The 12,982-nt window shown below is 34.8% G+C and overlaps 1 long non-coding RNA gene across 1 annotated transcript in view; it reads right to left on the bottom strand.

The window, feature by feature from the left end:
* Positions 1–12,982, bottom strand: part of LOC123382846 — a 123,737-nt gene that overhangs the window by 20,767 nt on the left and 89,988 nt on the right. The window contains exon 4 of the long non-coding RNA XR_006591915.1: positions 2,100–2,160. This is a non-coding gene — a long non-coding RNA (uncharacterized LOC123382846). The remainder of the gene's footprint in view (positions 1–2,099; positions 2,161–12,982) is intronic.

Here is a 12,982-nt window from a genome sequence, read left to right as displayed (position 1 = left end):
TACTACCCAACATGTTCCTCTTCTCTTTTCAAAAAACTTCTTAGACTAAGAGTTTATACTTTTAATTCATTCATTCTAATGAGAAAGTATTTCTAATGAGAAAGAAATCATATCAGAGTTTAACTTTTAATTCATTCATTCATCAGTTTGAGAATCTGGCCCCATCACTATACTGCATCAACACAGTCTAGCTGTGGTCACCAATGGCCTAAATACAGATTCAGTGGATGCATTTTCCTCCTGATACTTCTTTACTTCTCTTTTGTACTAGACATTGACTATTCCCAGCTTTTGAATTAGTCTTTCCATGATTTTACTAAATGTTTGCCCTTTTTGTTTCCCTTATATTTTATTATATGATTGGTCTGTATTTTCAGAAATTGCCTTCTCTTGCTCTATGTGCTGCTTTGGTGATGCATCTACAATTATGTTTTGAGCTGCTACCAAATAACAAAATCTTAAACCTATAACTATATCCAATGTCATCTTTAATTGTCTACTTAGCACTTATAATAGATTACCTTAAAATCTATTCACACTTAACAAATCTAAAACAAAATTTATATTTTCTTTTTCATTTTTGAATTTCCTCCCATTTTTCTGCCTTAGATGTTGGCATCAACCACCCAATCACTCATCACACCACGGGAGTTGTCGTGGTATCTTAAATACTTCTCAACTGACCGACAATTTTAGTTAATGTCAATCCCCTCTCTTTGATCAATCCTCATGGCCTTGTCTTAGTTCTCACCTTCTCCTTCTTACCTGCAATGTTGCCACAGCCTCCTCACTGGACTGGGCCTTCTGTCCATCTCAAACTCACCGTGAACACCTGTGCCATCATACTAGGGCTAGTCACAATTCAAACTAAGTCATCTTTCTGCTTTAAACATTTTTTAAAACTCCAGATTTATTTTAAGTATGAGATGGAATTTGAGTTTCTTAACAAAGTATATACAACTGAAAAAGCTGGCACTTCTCTGCTATGATTTTCTCTAAATGTTATGCTCCAGCAATGTGAAACTACATATATCTGTTCAGGTACAAGGTGCTGTATCATACCTCTGTGCCCTTAAATATGATATTTCATCTGCCTGTAATATCATCTCCTTTATTCTTCACCTATCACCTCCTATTTGCCTTTTAAAATTCAGTTCAGGTGGCGCACCTGGGTGGCTCATTCAGTTAAGCATCTGACTTTTTGTTTCATTTCTGGTCATGATCTCACTGTTTGTGGGATCGAACTCCACATCAGGCTCTGCGCTGGCAGTGTGGAGCCTGCTTGGGATTCTCTCTCCCTCAATTTCTCTGCCCCTCCCCCACTTGTGCTATCTCTGTCTCTCTCAAAATAAATAAATAAATCTTTAAAAACTGCTTAAAAATAATAATATTCAGTTCATGTCTCATATATTATATGCATTTTTTTATTAAATCCAGCTCCACCCCACCATAACCCTTCACTTCGACGGAGTCAAATGAACCTCCAATGTATTCCAAACACATTTTTTATGTGAATATTTCTGTCAGATACTCATTATATTATACAGATATTATCTCCTTATATTCATCTTTGCCTAATAAGAATGCCCACTCCAAGAAAACATGGATAAATGGAATTTTGTTTATTTTTGTACACCTTATTTAGTAGTTTTATATACTTAATATACTATGTGGTATATGGTAGATACTCCACAACTTTTTAATTGGACTGAATTGTACCACAGAATATTGGAGAAACCAAGGAGGTCAAGAGAACACTCCTGGGTGTGACCTATTGTGATTGGCTCACAAATAACCTGAGAGGTGTTAGTGTGTGATAGTTAAGAATGGACTATATATTTAGACTGACTTGGGATGGAGTCCTAGTTCACTTGCTCTGTAAATGGAGGGAAAGCACATCATAGTTCAAGACTTTAGTTTTCTCATTCTTAAACTAGACATAACGATAATAATAATAATAATAATAATAATAATAGTAGTAACACTTACCTTATAAGCAGAGATGGGTCCAGATCTTTTGGTGTGTTAATATATCATTATTACATAATGATAATAATAATAATAATAATAATAATAATAATAATAATAGTAACACTTACCTTATAAGCAGAGGTGGGTCCAGATCTTTTGGGCCTGAAGTTTAAGCATTTGGGAGTCTTCCTTTAAGAAAAGGAATACAAAAGTATAAATAAAGAATTAAATACAAAAATAAGTGTATTTCTTTCTTTTTAATGTTTATTTTTGAGAGAGAAAGAGTGAGAGTGAGGGAGAGGCTGAGAGAGAGGGAGACACAGAATCCTAAGCAGGCTCCAGGCTCTGAGCTGTCAGCACAGAGTCCGATGCAGGGCTTGAACTCACGAGCCATGAGATCATGACCTGAGCCGAAGTCAGACACCTAACTGACTGAGCCACCCAGGTGCCCCAAAAAATAAATATGTATCTAATGAGAAAAAAAATCATATGTGAGTATACATTTTAAAATCTGGTATTTTATCAACATTTCAGAAAAATAATAGAATTTTTTTTAATTAACTGCCTTACTTACTTCTATAGTATTTTTCCTTCAGTGTTTGGGTCCATATATTTTTATTATTTCTTAAGGTAACCATTATTTTGTAATGTTATACAGAGAGAAGATGGAAAAACAATTTAGTTTTTATTCTGACACAGTTTATCACTTTTTGTATTATCAATGATTTAGGGTTTTTTCTTTTTTCAAATTCATCATTTTCACGGGGTAAACATGACTGGTTTTGTCAAATATAGGATAACCGCTATCAAATTTTTATATGGTCTATGACCTTTGGAAGAACTTTCTACAGATCATCGTGTGGATTTGTACATTTCCAACTTTGTTCCTTCCTCACTATCTCCATAGCCTAGTGTCTGCTCCACGGTCTTCCTGTCATGTTGCTGCATGAGTTGGGAAGTAAGAGTATTTCTGGAAGCCATTTCTACTTCAGAATAGCCAGTTACCAATAATTTATCTATACAAAGAAGGCACTGCAAACCAGATGGATATTCAGCTCAACTTCTCGTCTAGATCACTAGACAAGAATGCTCAGGCCTCTGTATCACCACCAGACATCCAGGCTACTTTGACAGAGACACCTTTTGTTGGAAAGAAAAAAAAAGTCTCTCATCAGATAGCTGTTAAAATATTTTACTTTTGCAAAATTTCCCCAAATTTTGACTACATAACACATATAGTGTCTGGGCCTCTCCTCAAGCTTTGGACAAAAACCTATTCAAGTAAATCTCAGAAAGTCAGATTCATAGTAAAGGTTGCTTTTGATAGGATCTAACCTACACTGTAAAAATAAAACTGAATAGTGTTGGGCCTATTGTGCTGATACAATAAGGATTGACTGGATATAAATTATTTTTAATGATTTATATACAGTGGATCTACAAGTTACAAGCTCAACAAGCTCACTTAGATCTTTAAAAGAATCCTGCTCAGATTAATATATTGTGCCTTAATATGTTCTGTGGAGTTAATGAAGAGTGGATGATTAAAAAAAATGTAGCTCCAGTGAGTTTAAATTATTCATTTGAAGAACTGAAAAATAAAAGTCGAGAAAATAAAATAATAGTTGGAAAAATTATCTGTGGCTCATGAGAGTTTCTTTTTATTCATGTATATGTTTGTAAACAAGTATTCCACCGTATTAACTTATCAAAAATATAGTATTATAATCAGACCGCACTATCAGTGCTTTTGCAAGGTCACGGACAAAGATACATTTTTATCTGAAATCTTTCTGGTGATCATGGAATCAGGGTAAGGGTACTTTGATTATGTTAGTGGCTACTGGAATACACTTCATTAAAAGTTTGATGTATATCCACTGTGAATACGTATGACTCTACATGACACCTGCTAAAGGGGAAGGATTTCCCCAGATTGTTAATCAGGCACTTTCCTAAACAATCCTGGGGACACAGCCTCTCTAAATCCAATTTGCCTATGAAGTCAAGGCATTTTACAATAGATATCAGTGCAGAATGAGAAATTAAGTAGCTGGATTGAGAAGGGGAAATCATCACGTCAAAGCTTTGCACAGTAGCAATGGTGAGAGCCAGAATAAAGCCCTAACTCTCAGTGTTGGCCTGACAATCTTCAGCAGTTTCCCTCAGGATGAAGTATAAGGAAATGATTGTTTTTCTAGTTTTTTTTCTGTCACACTGTCCTCACACCAGATTGCTAGTCTGGATAGAAATGAAATTCTAGGGGCTCCTGAGTGGCTCAGAGGGTTAAGCATCCAACTTTGGCTCAGGTCATGATCTCACAGCTTGTGAGTTCGAGCCCCGCATCGGACTCTGAGCTGTCGAGCCTGCTTCGGATTCTGTGTCTCCCTCTCTCTCTGCCCCTAACCCACTTGCATTCTGTCTCTGTTTCTCTCAAAAATAAATAAACATTAAAAAAAAAGAAATGAAATTCTAGGCTGAAAGTCATTTCCTTGAAGATATTATTCTAATAGCTTCTGGCTTTCAGTGTTGTCAGAAAAAAGGTTAATACTATTCTGATTTTCATTACTATATATTTGTAAATTTTGATTTTGATTTTCTTTCTCTTGATTGTTAACTATTATTTTCTTAATTACAGAATGCTTTGAACTTGTACATCTCTATTCACTCTCCTGGGCATCTGATAAATACTAGAAATCTCTTTGTTCAGAAATAATCTAAAATATTATATTATTTTGTTTAAAAAATGTTTCCCTAATATTTCCTTGGCTTTCTCTGTCTTAAACTGCTTGAAGAGAAATGTTGGATCCTCCAGATTGATGTTCTGAATAATTTTTTTCTGATAATTTTCCTTTACTTTTTGTTTCTCTTTCTGTGTTTTTACTGTATTTTCTAAGTTTTTAATACACATTTTAAAAATAGCTATCATATATTTTTAATATATATTTTTGAAGATTTATTTATTTTTGAGAGGCAGAGAGCGCAAGCAGGGCAGGGGCAGAGAGAGAGGGGGACAGAAGATCTGAAGCGGGCTCTATGCTACCAGGAACGAGCCTGATGTGGGGCTGGAACTCACAAACCGTGAGATCATTACCTGGGCTGAAGTCAGGTGCTCAACTGATGGAGCCACCCAGGTTCCCCAATAGCTATCATGTTTTTAATTTCAAAGAGTTTGTTTCTATTACTATTACAGGCCCTTTTGTACATCTTTTGACATTGTTTGTTTATTTAAGTTTATTTATTTATTTTGAGAGACAGAGAACATGAGGAAGGGGCAGAAAGAGACAAAGAGAATCCCAAGCAAGCTTCACGCTGTCAGCATAGAAACCAACGCAGGATTTGATCTCACAAATCATGAGATTATGACCTGATCCAATTTGGAATGCTTAACTGACTGAGCACCCAGGTGCCCCAACATTGCTTTTTTAATGAATGTAATGTCTCTTCATATTACACTGAAAGTTTCCATGTTTTTCTTCTGTTTCTTACATTATATCTGTTTTCACAGTGCTTTTCAAAAAAAACGTGCTTATTGAGCCAAGGAGTTTGGCAGAGTAGGAAGGATACGTGTTGTACATCTGGGCAGAGAGGCAAGATCTGGTCATTTAGGCTTTCCGAGTCTCTCGTTCCCATTCGGTTTCTCTGAAGAATAAGCTTCTGCTGTTGGACCTGTATACATACAGCACGTGTATGTGGAGTTGGAAGGGGATCTCACTGCTCCAATACTTCAGTGTATTCTCCTAGTTTTTACTTTATGTTGCCTATCAGTTCGAAGGTCAGGTTTTTTGTTGTTGTTTGGTTTGGGTTTTTAGGTTTCGGCAAGGTAAATGGTCACTCCTCTCCTCTCCTTTCTGCCTATGTTTTAATTGTAGCTCCCTTTACCCTGCTAAATTCCTTTCTGCTCCTGTGTCTCTGCCTTTCATGACTCTGTTGAAAACTTCCATCTGCTATTCTCTTTATGCTTCTCTCTTAATACCTTTAAAGCTTTAAGTTTAGTGTCAGCGGGACTTGGGCAGGAGAGGCTGAAAAATACACACAAATGTAGTTATTTAAAAAAAATCAAGTAAGCTAAAATTTTTAAAGTATACTCTTAAATATTGAGATGTTTTTGATAGACAGAAAGGACTTCGTATTTTCCTTATTTTTTTTAGAAGTTAGAAGTAATGTGTTAGATGAGGCAGATAGTACACATTCTGAGAGGAATAAATCCCTAAGTATTTCTAGGAATATGCACTCAATTGCAAGCCTCCCTTTCCATATGCTGTCATTTATATATAGAAGCACAAACGCCATACATTTGAAATGGCCAGATGGCAGTTCTCTTCATTACTGAAATGAAACAGGGAATACAAGAGTTCCCTAGTGAAAACATACTGCAGTATTTTGTTTTAAAACATATAGTTTTGAATTGAACATAAGCTTGCTTCCAACCTTTTTTTTTTAAATGTTCGTTCTCTTTTTTAGAACTACGCTGACAACAAAAGAAATGCATTGAATTCAGAACCTGATTTTTTTAAGTTAAAAGTGAAAAAGCTAAACAATATTAGCATAAACATTTGCAACTGTTACCTAAGAGAATTCTGATAGCTGCCTCAACTCTCTGTGTGAAATTATTCTTGCATGACATTTGTAATTGTTTCTGTCAGGAAAATGGAAACCTTGCAGATATTTACTAATGTGCCTTGGAGTGCATGTAACCTTGGAGATTTGTGTAATGTACCTTTGGAAATGGAAATTCTACAGATAGTTCATAAAGTAAGTCTTCTGACTCATGATAGCTAAATTCTTCTTGAGGCAATATCTGTCCTTGGTGAAATCTATTTTGTCACCATTTTATTCATAAACAACAAACGAAACTGGATGGTTCAAATACAACAATATATGTTTATCAGATAACTTCATGCAGATCATGAAGTTAAGGTTTTGTATTTACAAGTGCCTTTTTAACTCTATAAATAGAGTCATAAATGATGTGTGACTCCATCTACCATTTCTACATAAATGGTAATGCAATTACATTGAAGACAACTTAGGCCAAAGTTATATGGGGGACTCTGCTTTAATGATACGAATAAAACTCACATAAAGGCTTTCTACAGTGGTACCTGGGTGGCTCTGTCGATTAAGCATCTGAATCTTGATTTTGGCTCAGGTCATGATCCCAGGGTTAAACTATCAAGCCCTGCATCAGGCTACATGCTGAGTGTGGAGCCTGCTTAAGATTCTCTCTCTCTCTCTCTCTCTCTCTTTCTCTCTCTCTCTCTCTCTCTGCCCCTCTCACCCACTTGTGCTCTCTCTCTTTCTAAAATAAAAATACATACATACATACATACATACATACATACATACATACATAAATTTATAAAGGAAATAATGGGAGGACGTCTGGGTGGCTCAATCAGTTAAGCAACCAACTTCGGCTCAGGTCACAATCTCATGGGTTCAAGCCCTGGGTTCAAGGGCTTCTTCATGGGTTCAAGCCCTGCATTGGGCTCTGTACTGACAGCTCAGAGCCTGGAGCCTGTTTCAGAATCTGTGTCTCCTTCTCTCTCTGCCTCCTCTCTGCTCATGGCTCATGCCCTCTCTCTCTCTTTTTCTCATAAAAATGAATACGTGTTAAAAACAATGAAAAGAAAAAGAAATAATGGGAGGAATGATGTAGAAAAGCTCTAGAAAAGTAGAACACTACTGGCTTCTTGGCAGAAAAATCATCTTCTCACTGACCTAAACAAGCTACTCATTTTTTAATCAAAATTCATCCTAATTAATAACAAATTGAACAGAGTACATACTTTTTTGTTTGTTTCAAGTTTTTATTTAAAATTCTCGTTAGTTAACATATAGTGTAATACTAGTTCTAAGAGTAGAATTTAGTGATTCATCACTTACATATAATACTCAGAAAGCATAAACTTTTATTATAAGAATTTATTTTAGCTTTGAGTTTTAATATGTATCTTAGGATTTTAGTTATCTTGGAAAGAGAAATATGATTACAGTTGCCACAGGGATGTTACAGTTAATATGTATTTTGTCAAAGGTTACTGTCATGTTCCTCAAAGCTCTAGAACATAGCCTTGGTCTTGGAAGAGACCAGAAGGATAACTGAAGTGAATATCCAACTCTCCCCAAAGTTTAGCCACAAAAGGCAATCTATTCCCTAAATGCTTGTTCCTTCAAATTTTGAAGTTCTATGGTTCCTCTTTGCAAACATCCCTTCTTATGAACATAAATATGAAATTAAACATACATTCTGAACAAATAAAATTTGTTCCTCTGGCTTCCCATTCTGTTTTTCATTTTGTAAAACAGTGAATAGATAGATTTAAACTCAAGTATTTGGAGCATCTACAACAATTTCATTAGTAGGTGATTTGACTTCAACGGATCCAAAAAGCAACAAAAATTTTTGGTATAGATTATGTAAAATTTCTGTATATTTTAATCACTAAGGAAGAGATTCTTCATTATCACTACTTTAGAAAATAGAGGTAAGTTTTATTTAAAAGAAATATATTACTTGAAAAGACAGTAATTTTGTTTATTTTTTCTATGTAAGTCATTTCAGATATTTTTTCTTACTAGCACAAACAAAACAGGTGATTCTTTGTTTCTCTAGTCACATAAACCTCCCTTCATCCCTTATAACTCCAACGGCATGTAAACCAAGTAAAAAGCAGAGCGATTAAAAAAAAAGTTCTGTAGTTTCCAGAGTTTAAGAAAAAAAAAATGGAAGTAATTGCAGTTTCTCATTTGTGTGCTTAAAAGCAAAAATATATAGATGGAGGGATGGATGGATGGATGGATGGATGGACGGACAGATAGATATACAATAGATGATGATGATAGATAGATACATACATACATATTTACATATGTAGAACATCCATACATAACAAGAGTACTCAGTGTTTTAATATGATCATAGCTCAGTCTCTTTTTAAAGTTAAGACTATATTTAGGGGCACCTGGGTGGCTCAGTAAATTAAGTGTCAGGCTCTGGATTTCAGCTCAGGTCATGATCTCACAGTTGGTGAGTTTTAGCTCCACATTGGAGCACTGACAGTGCAGAGCCTCCTTTGGATTCTCATTCTCTCTCTCTGCCCCCGCTCCCCCCCCAACTCACATGCTCTCTTTCTCTCAAAATAAATAAATAAACCTTTAAAAAAGAATATATTTAAAGCAGTCTAATCTCTGTAGTTTTACTTTTTTTAAAGGAGCTTAAATATTAGAAACAATACAGTTTTGTTGTCTGAATATTGTTCCCAGGCTGCCCCTCCCCATCTTGGCACCTGGACTATTTCATTATTATACCACAATGGTCCTGCCTGAAGAAGCACGTGCACTTATACTTCACCATGGACCTCCTCCTGGCAGCAATAGTTCCCTCAGCCTAAAACTGCCAACCCAGGAACAGATGCTTCAATAATTAATAGTGTGATTTTATTTGTAATTAATAATTACAATAATTCAATAACCACGCGCAAAAAACAATTATCCTTCTGCTCATTTCCCCATTATTTGCAGACTGCAAAGAAACACGCCGATTAAACAAGTAAAAGAAACACACTATTTTCAAAAAGCATTTTTAAAAAGTTTAAAAAGGAAACCATCATTTGGGGCTGGTGTCCTGCAATGTTTTTGTTTTTTGAGATACGGCACGGGGGAACAGAGAGAAGTTTCTTTCTGAGTGGAAATAAATAGCTGGACTTGGAAGAAAAACAACAAAGAAACTTTCAGAATATAATTACTTTACTGACTTAAACAAGTAAGTTGTACTGTAATTATTTCTCATACACATACCACTGTACTTATTGAATTGCAGTCCTTTGTAGTCATTTTAGTTCTTAATAAAAGAAGATATAAATAGTTCCTGACATCATCGTCTTCAAAGTTATTTTCTAAACTCACTTAAAAATTCTGATTTAACAAAATAATAAAATCATTTTTGTTGCAGGCAGAAACTATCTTCACCATTAGTGTATCATCTGATGGTTTCATTTCTATTAATTTCTAATGATCTATATGTGGGGGGCGGTGTATATAACTCACAAGGGATTAAGATAAAATTTCAAAAGCAACTATATTTTTTGCCTAAAAAATCTTGATGACATCATTTATTTTGACAGAACAGTTACTCAAATTATTTTTGAATTGTATCTTTGGACTATAAAGGGTTTCTCAATAGCAGAGCTCTTGACAGTTGGGATGGAAAAATTATTTGTTGTGGGAGCTGTCCTGTGTACCGTAGGATGTTTGCCCTCATCTCTGGACTCTACTCAGTAAATATTAGTTGTACCCCATTGCCTTGTTCATGACCATCAGAAATGTCTCCACACATTGACATCTGTCCCCTATGGGGCAATGTCCCCCTAGATGAGAACCATGGGACTACAGCATTTTCTTTTCCATTATCATGGGGTAATTCTACTTTGAGAGAAGACTCATTTGTGGGGCTAGAGTCTGCTCTTCTGTTGTTTTTATTTTCTAACTTTATACCCATCAGTTGTGACATCTACTGCTCTTGAGTTGGCTTCTAGTGGCAATCTTTGCCCCTTGCTTTCTCTTCCTCTTACCCATTAATTTTGTAATTATATATGTTCAGTGAACCAAATATCAAATGACAGAAATTATCCCCATAGATCCTTAGAGGTTATAACAATGGTAGTAAAAACAACTCTCTGTATATCATGTTGAAATTTATTCAACTATCTACGCATTTCTATATCTCAATAGGCAGAATATATTTATAGAATTTGTGAACAAAATCTTATTATCAATAATAAAATACAGTAAAACAAATAAAAATCAGCATACTGACCATTAACAGTAACTTCCAGGTTAAAATATTTTTCCAGTGTCACAACTCCTATAAATTGATTATTTCATCGGAAGATTGTAAGTCCTCCAAGAAGCTAAGCCCAGGTCAAATTATCCATGATAGTATGTTCATTATATCCAGAATTTAAATTTACTCAGTTATGAAAAGAGACAAAGAACTATTTCAGTGGCTTTTGTCTATATAAGTATCAGCTTCATTTTTCTGTTTTTCCATCTATGAAATTATAGGGTTTGTCATAGAATTAAATGAGGAAATATATATATTTATATACATATATATATTTCAATATATATATTGAGAGAGAGAGAGAGGAGAGGAAGAGGGAAAGCTAGATATATATACATATATATATGTATGTATATATGTATGTATGTATATATACATACATATATATATAGTGGTTAAAATAGTACCTGACACATAGTAAGTACTCAAAATTTCCCTTGATAATTTCTCCTACTCTAATTAACTGAAATGCCACCAATAAGTTAATAACACCAAAACTTTTTGAAGCTTAGAACATTCTATAGAATCCTGGCATATACGTCTGACTGTTTATTAGGCATCTTGTTCATTCATTCATTCATTCATTCATTTATTCATTCATTCCTTTAAATATTGTTCTACATTTAAATATCTTTTAGACACTTCAAGTGTAATATTTCCCATCATAAAATTTAATCAAACATTACTCTTTCCCTATATTCTCTGGTTCTATCTATATCCTTGTTTTTAAAAATATTTATATAGGGTTCATTTTTAAAAAATATTCTATCTCCTTGATTTATTCCATTTTATTCATTCTTCAGAAATCATTCCCCTGCCATAGAAGACATCTAGCTGGGGTTTCTAAAATATCTCCTAACTTGTTTTTCTGCTCTGATACAATCTTCACATTACTGTACACAGTGATCCTTCTAAAAGAAATAATCTGATGAAGTAACTTCTTACTTAAAATCCTTCAATGGCTTTCAGGACAATTTAAGATAAGATCACATAATCTTAGTATCCCATAGAAGGTTCTTTATGAACTGGCCTCTATTCTTTCCAACCTTATCTGTTGCTTGTTTTCACCTTGAAACCCCCGTTAGAGTCCTACTGAAATACTTGAAGTAGATAAATTCTACATAGTACACTCACAGCCCTAATTGTAATTCATGTGTCTTTCCATCTTCTTGGAATGCTTTGTTGCCCATATTCACTGCACTATTTTTTAATTCTTTATTGGATTAAACACCAATCTTGAGTGGCTTCATTTTATTTAGGACTTATCTCTTTATAATTGTTTACTATATTACATTTATTGTACATATTTATTTGTCCAACTCCTCCTTAGATAGTGCTTCTTCAGGCTGTTGTTATTTTTTTTTTCCTGTAGCCCCTAATGTCTCACATGTTTCTAACTATATCTGGGAATGAAGCTGTCTACAGTAATATTGTTAAAAGACTTTACACAAATCATTGTCAGTATAATGTAAAAAACAGTGATTTCCTTATTCAGAGAGGTCCAGATCCAAATTCCAGCTCTGCTACAGTATGACTTTACTAGCTTGCATGCTTTGTTAAGTGTATCATCTCTTCTCAAGTTCTATTTCTTTGTTTGCAAAAGTATGACTAATTCTTGCTACATAGGATTGAGCTTAGACAAGAACAAGATAAAATATGTTAGACGTATGGTAGGTGTTCAAAAATTAGTGTTGATAATAATTGCTTGCATTTATAAATTCAACTCAAGTGTTGAGTAGGAGTTACTATTTCTACAAAGATTTTTTTAAATGTCATAAATTTTCCAAACTTATCAGAATGATTCTAATTGAAGTGATCCTAAAAAATAAACATGTGGCTTGAAAAATTTATGGGAAGAAACGATTGTTCCAAGTATTAAAAATGAAAAAATGGGGGCACCTGGGTGGCTCAATTGGTTGAGTGTCCAACTTCGGATCAGGTCATGATCTCACAGCTTGTGAGTCTGAGCCCTGCATTGGGCTCTGTGCTGACAGCCTAGAGCCTGGAACCTACTTCAGATTCTGTGTCTCCCTCTCTCTCTGACTGTCCCCTGCTCGTGCTCTGTCTTTCGCTGTCTCTCAAAAAGTAAAATTTGGGGCGCCTGGGTGGCGCAGTCGGTTAAGCGTCCGACTTCAGCCAGGTCACGGTCTTGCGGTCGGTGAG

The sequence above is a fragment of the Felis catus genome, chromosome F1 (genome assembly GCF_018350175.1).
Source record: "Felis catus isolate Fca126 chromosome F1, F.catus_Fca126_mat1.0, whole genome shotgun sequence".
Taxonomy (NCBI): Eukaryota; Metazoa; Chordata; class Mammalia; order Carnivora; family Felidae; genus Felis; species Felis catus.
Note: the sequence above shows the minus strand (reverse complement) of the source record. Positions and strands in the feature narration are given on the sequence as shown.